Below are 7,099 nucleotides of genomic sequence, written 5' to 3' on the forward strand. Positions count from 1 at the left end.
TGATACTCATATGTACCTACGTATGCGCCCGTGAGTGTATGTTTATTAGGAACCCCTCCCACTAAAAGGGCTGAATGGATTTGGATGAAATTTGGTATGTAGGTAGGTATATAGCTAATCAACATTTTTTCATCCCGATATTTCCACAGAATCGGGATAAAATCTCGAAATATCAACTTGTCGGCTTAGAGACATGAAATTAGCCCGGGTGTTTTAAATGTGACTTTTGCATTTTGAATAATCCTGGAATTTCAATTCAACTGTCGGATCGGGTAAATTCTAGTGTTGCTATAAGTAAATAAATAGTCAACACCCTGGCGAGTTCTTATTATTATAATCAAATCGCTCGACTTTAATGAAAGTTTGCACTTTAAAGTAGAATATCTCGCAAACAAATCACTGAATCGAAAAATCGTCTTAGCAAACCCCTAATGGTTTAAAAGACCTATCCAACTATACCCCACAATAAAAGGCTGGATGAGAAAAAAAAATCACCCACTTTAGGTACACTATGGAAGGTACACTAAAAATTTTTTTTTTGATTGTACCATTTTGTCGGCATAGTTTACATATTTATCCGGGGCTCCGTTTTTGCCATTTTGGCTACGGAACCCTAAAAACGTTTATTCTGTAAGCAGACCGCCAAGGATTTTTCCACTTGTCTTTTTTAGGGTTTCGTACCCGAAGCGTCCAAATAGAGTCCCTACTAATAATTACTTATTACTTTTACACACTTGTCCATCTGTGGTCTGACATACTGGTTTAAAGCCAACGGATACAACTTTTTACGGGAAGTGATCCGCCATTTTTGCTCTACAACTACAACATATACCTCTGCTAAGTCCAAGGTGGCGACCACGCCCATTTGTTCGTAACTCCACGACAAATACTGGACGCCCATCGCGTTGCGAACCGCAGAATTAGCTCCATCCGCACCGATCTGAAATTGCATGTGGAGTTTTTTTTAATTAACAAAAAAATGGCTTATACTTCTGAAGGATAATAATGTAATGAATTGATTTATCTAATTTTCTTTTTGCCACTATCCCTAGCCGCATGATTTTCTGTTCTTGAAATCTTTTCTCACAACTTGTTTTTTTGGTAGCAAATTTCTTGCACGCATTTATATAAAAACGCATCTTTAGCTCGCTAAGATTCTCTAACACAAATTTGACATTAGTACCAGGATGATCTTTTTCCTAGATTGCTTTTTTAAAACGCAAAAGAAACGACATTAAATAATCATTAGAGTATTATCCTAATTACTTCAAGGTAGAAAATCTATCAAAACATTTCAAACAAGCGTTAAACAATAGGGAGAAAATGTACGATACCATTGACCCAATGTATTCCAGAAACATATGCATCGAATCCGATACGAAGGTAATTATTATTTCAGCCAAGTTTATTTGTTTTGAATCGGAGTAAGATGTAGCTAAACGCTGCAGTGCCGCGGGAGATTTCAAAGGGAGCGGTATTCGAAACGATACACGCACTCTACGTATAAATTGGTCAAAAATTAGGATAATTCACTAATAAACTTAGCAAAAAGTCATGTATTGAACGGAATATTGATCGCGATTTCTGATGCATACTGCGTCGAAATATCGGGAGCTCAACTAGCGTTACGTTAAACTTGGTAATTCAATATTCCGTTTAAAATATGTCTAGCGTTACCCGTGAATTATTAGGGAACTCTAATTAGAGAATGGTTGTTATAGGAACTTGTTTATGCTTAAGCGTTTCTGTGAAAATGAAAAAAGTACCTATAAGTAGTTTCAGGTGTATGTAAAACGCGTTTAAAATCTAAACGGATATATGAAATACCGCGGGTGTTATTGTTTTGATTTACCAAAGTGTTCGGTCAGTTCTAAGAAAAATCTCGCCAATTTGTTGGCTTTCGGCAGTATCCGGCCACTTGGCCCAATTCTGGGACGCGGTGAGAAATTAGGCCAGCGAATGAGTAACGGTGGTTATTCTTTAAACGCAATGGGAGAAGAGAACATAAAAGTAAGAGGCTGCTCAAAACACCCCTGAAGTTAATTAGTATGTTATGGTTTAATTTCCATCAACGATATGATATGCGACACAGTTTTGGAGAACATACAACCGGTAAGTGGTTTAGTTGAGGATCTAAGCATTACTAAGCACCATGGCTCTAGCTGCTAGAGTCTAGCAGGTAAGTTTTTGTCACGAACATAGGTACCTACTCGTATTTAGGAGCACCATCCTTTTCTAAGCAACAAGCGTATGCAAAAGAGATTTTTACCTTGACGAAAAAACGTGATTATGTTCTTTATGGTTTACCTATCTAACATTTTACGATTTGTTTGTATTATAAGTACTCAAACTTCCTTCAATAATAATCCTTTAGTAATTAAGGTACCTTAGTGGCGTAGCGTCAGATATTTTCGTGATAAAGCCGAAGCCAAGATCGCATACATGTTTCATAAATGATGTATGTCCTGTAGTCCTATTTGGGCAAGACGGTGGGAGAATAGGGTTCTATGGACGCTTCGCCACTTCTATAGACTAAAAACAATTGCTTTGCTCACCCGCGACGAGGATAGCCACGTCTATGTAACAAATGTGTGTTCATGCAGGTCCTCCACCCACACAACAGACAGTTTGTTCCATAGACATAGCTATCCTAAGGTCGCGTCGTGAGTGAGCAAAGTAATCGGTTATAGTTCATCGATATGGACCTCCACAAAGTAACGCCGGTTTCAATAAATTATTTAAGGTACAAATAAATATTTGGTAAAGAGGCCCACAGTAGTATTTTTTGGCTCACTCAGAAATCTCAGAATGTAACTGAACATAAACATGTTATTTGTCAATCCATCAGTAAAGAGTTATCCAAAACTTAGCCGCGAACGCTACGCACGCGCTCGAGCGCCGTCAGCTGGACGTGTGTCTAAACAATCGCTAAAATAGACGTTACCTTTCATAAAGTAAACACTTCGGAACTAAAATTATAGGTGTATCGAAACAGGACGGTTTAATAAGAGGACTTTGGGGGATAAAACCGAGTGCAGCGTCAAACATGCTCAGAAAGTACACACACAAAATAGTCTTGGGATACTCATTAACCCTAGACAAAGTACATGTTTTGACTCTGAACATGAAACTACTGTGAGACTCACTCATATTTAATAAAATCAACTCGGTTAACTCACGTTTAAACAGAGTTTAGCTCGACATGTTTCGGGATAATTTGAAGCCCTTCCTTTTAGGAACAACGCGACACGGCTGCTGCAAAACGCGCACTACGCGCCTCTCTCTGCTCTGCTCGAAACAGCAGAGCGGGTTGGTTTCATTAAATATGTTTTGACTTAGTAGTAGTTAATATGCCTATATTTAAATGTTCGTAAGTGTCTAGGGATAAAAATATCTCTCGGCCCTTTTTAATCAGTGTATTTTAAAAGTTTTTGAAGGAAAGAACATTTTAACCACTTAATTTTTTTTAGTATCATAATTAACAAACTGTAACTACATAAGTATACTTGCATGAATATATATCTACTAAGTCCACTATAACAATGTCGGGTAAAAATAATGTCAGTTCTTTGCAGTCCACTTTGAGGATTGCAAAAAGTTAGGAGCCATATTTTTAGGAAAACGTTTATTTTTTTAAATCAATTTGTTTGATATTACTTGTAGCTAAGACTGCTATACAAGGTGGTTTAGTAGTAAAGGTGATTCGTTGGCAAAATACATATTGTTAAAGTAAAATGTATCGCTGCGTTTAGCACCACCCTAAGCTATTTCATTGTCTTGCTAAAACTGGACTATTAATTCGTTGCTATGAACTAATTTTAGCTGCAAGTGCTGCAAATGCTACTGTAAAGCTATTAACTCAATTCTGTCGAATTCCACGATAGCTTATATAAGTAACAACTCCCGAGGAATAGTAAGTTAGGAACTAACACTATTAAGTAGGTACTTAAGTAAAATTTAAGTCTTAGAGCAAGTTTGATTAATATTTTTTTTATTATTGATTCCATTCATAGGAAATATGAAGTCGAGTTCAAGAAGATTTTCGCAAAGCAAAGATAATAATAATAATAATAAAATTTATTTATTCAGATAACTAGGATCCATCAGTTGTTAGTATTACTTATAAATATGTTAGGTCATTGGCGAAACGGTAGACTCATTTTGTATGTGTTATTAAAGTGGCGTCTCCTCATGTGAAACGAATTGGTCTGCCTGCTCTCAGTGGGTGCAACTTTGAGATATAGCGCATAAAAGAGGCTTTATTGTTGCGAAAAAAAAACGATAACAGAAATGGTTAGTTTTAGTACATATTCAAAGTATGGCGTCTCCTCATGTGAACGAATTGGTCTGCCTGCTCTAAGTCAGAGCTTATGATGCTCGCAAGATGCTAATTGTAAAGAAAATTCAAGGTAATGGTAATCAATAAAATAAATCTCAGAGACCGTTAGTACTAGAAAGCTGTAATTTGGTATAAATATACTTATCTATCACGCCAACAAAGTGATAAAATAAAAAAAATAAAAAACATTTTTTTAGGGTACTCCCATAGACATAAAATGAGGGTGTTTTTTTTTTTCTCAACTAACCCTGTATTGTGGGGTATCGTTGGATAGGTCTTTTAAAACCAATGGGGGGTTGCTAAGACGATTTTTTCGATTCAGTGATCTGTTTGTGAAATATTCAACTTTAAAGTGAAAACTTTCATCAAAATCGAGCGTCTCCCCCTCTAAAATCTAAACCGTTGGGTGGAAAATTTGGAAAATTAAGGATGGTAGTAAGTATATCAAATTTACAAGAAATATTATAACGACTAAGATTGTTTGAGAATTTGTAGTAGTTCAAGAGTTACTAGCAGCCTAAGGTATAAAACATACCTAAACTTGGAGATTCCGTACACAATACGAAATCCTTAGAAAAATATTAAGTACTTGATTTTTCCTAATGGCTACGGAATCCTTTCTGGGGCGTGTCCGATACGATACGTTTTTGTTAATTCAACTTACTTGTATAAGAAGTCTTCTCTAAGAAGTTTGGCTAAGTGCCACTTGCAAGCGCATGAACGACACCGTCGGAGTTGAAGCGTCGTGAAATCAGGAATCGATTACGAAATCCCCATCTTTGTTACCAAAGCTGATTACACTATAATTATAACTGATTGCCGCAGATAGTCGGGCTCTCAGATTATCGCGCTTGGTTATAAGTCACAGCGCCGTCTCAGTTCAAAGTCGTGGAGGTTTAGCCTTCACCTTAGCTCTCCACTCCTGTCGGTTAGCGGCCTCGTTCTCCCACTGAGACGGCACTATGGTGCAACTTTTCATGGTTCTCTTTAGCACGTCCTTATACCTCAAAACTTATATAATATAATGTAATCAGCTTTGGTAACAAAGATGGGGATTTCGTAATCGATTCCTGGTTTCACGATTACTTGATTTTTCTTTGTAATCCTCTACTGGGTATCAAGTGAAACGGTGAATTACCATTACATATTAAGGAGTCCGTATTCATTTATACAAATATTAGAAGCAACAAAGTCCCACGGCGAATGGCTGAAGTAGAAAGTTTTTGGTTTGATGCAACCGGCTTTGTCTGAGGCCAACACGTGGGCGGCTCTGGGGGTGTTGTATGACACCGTGGTCGCTTCGTTCTGCACTGGGGGACTGAGAGGGGTTCGGCAGCACCCGGAGCATCAGAGCAGCCCTATTAAGGGTGGTACTGCTCTCTTTGCTTAGCCTTGGAAGGGGCTAGAAAAGGTGTCCTGAAAAAAGCTCACGCCAAACACACGGAAGGTGTAGTGTAACCGCGGCTGCCTTCGCATCTTAAAACACGTGATCAAAATAAATAATAATAATACTATAAATCAATCGCAAATGAGATTTGGTGCATGGAACGTGCGAACTCTTCTTGATCGTAATGACAACGCCTGCCCAGAGCATAAGACCGCCATTGTAGCTCGGAACTCTCTCGCTATAATATCGATGTAGCTGCTCTCAGCGAAACACACCTTGCTGATGAGGGTGAGCTGGTGGAGCAAGGTGGCGGGTACACATTCTTCTGGAAAGGACTCGCCTCGTCCGAGCCGCGAAGGTCAGGCGTAGGATTTGCGGTTCAAGGATCAACTCATTAAGAAGTTACAAGAGAATCCGGTGCACATCTCGGACCGCGTGATCACTTTGCGCCTCCACCTGGATAACGACAATTACCTTAATGTTATCATGTTGTATGTTGGATAAGCTCCGTGGAGTCACTGTATGGAGAGTGTACGACCCAGGGAGCAGATCCTTCTGTTGGGTGATTTTCAATGCCAGAGTCAGACAGGACTTTATTGCATGGCCTAATGTTCTAGGTAGACACGGAGTAGGCAGAATGAACGATAACTGACAGCTGCTACTAAATTTCTGTGCCACAATTTCATCTTGCAGTACAAACGCAATGTTCAGACTTCCCTCCAAGCACAAGACAACGTGGATGCACCCAAGATCCAAACACGCATCTGATAGATTATGCCTCGTACGCCAAAGAGATGTTTCCCAAGTCCTAATCACCCGTGTCATGCGTGGTGCACACTTCTGGACGATTCATAGGCTTGTTGTCACGAAACTTCGTCTCCGCCTCCATCCTCCTGCCTTGTACATCTGGTAGAACTAAGCGACGTCTCTAACCGTGATAGGCTTACGGATTCGGGATCAAGGAAAATATACTATGACTTGATGCTGCGTTGCCTCTTTTAATAAGATCATGGAGATCTTGAGCTGATTGAGGTCTGAAAGTCCAAAACCAAAACACGAGGATTGGATTGATGAGAATGATGGAGTCCTTAGAAAGGCGATTGATAACCGACGTCCTCTACGGCAGCACAGGGGGTACAAAAGACAAGTGATGGCAAGAACAAAAGCTCGCTATTTGCAGTGGCTTGCAAATACTAATCAGCTAGGGAAGTTCTATGGTGAAATTAAAAAGCTAATCGGCACGACTTCACTTGCAAAAGTCCCACTTAAGCCTGTTAGTGGCGAAGGCCTTCTTAAAGGTAAGGAAGAAGTGCTGATGCGATGGGCAGAACATTTCAACTCTCTGCTGAACGTAGATAGGTCGGTGACCTGGA

The 7,099-nt window shown here is 39.3% G+C and overlaps 1 long non-coding RNA gene across 1 annotated transcript; it reads right to left on the minus strand.

Moving 5' to 3' along the window:
• Positions 1–831: 831 nt before the first annotated feature.
• Positions 832–3,266, minus strand: LOC141430789 (uncharacterized). The gene is made up of 2 exons (XR_012451659.1): positions 3,180–3,266; positions 832–940 (listed from the first exon to the last, which is right to left on the minus strand). It is a non-coding gene; the product is annotated as an uncharacterized lncRNA (long non-coding RNA).
• Between the last annotated feature and the right edge of the window lie 3,833 nt (positions 3,267–7,099).

This window comes from Choristoneura fumiferana, chromosome 9 (assembly GCF_025370935.1).
Source record: "Choristoneura fumiferana chromosome 9, NRCan_CFum_1, whole genome shotgun sequence".
In the NCBI taxonomy this organism is placed as follows: Eukaryota; Metazoa; Arthropoda; class Insecta; order Lepidoptera; family Tortricidae; genus Choristoneura; species Choristoneura fumiferana.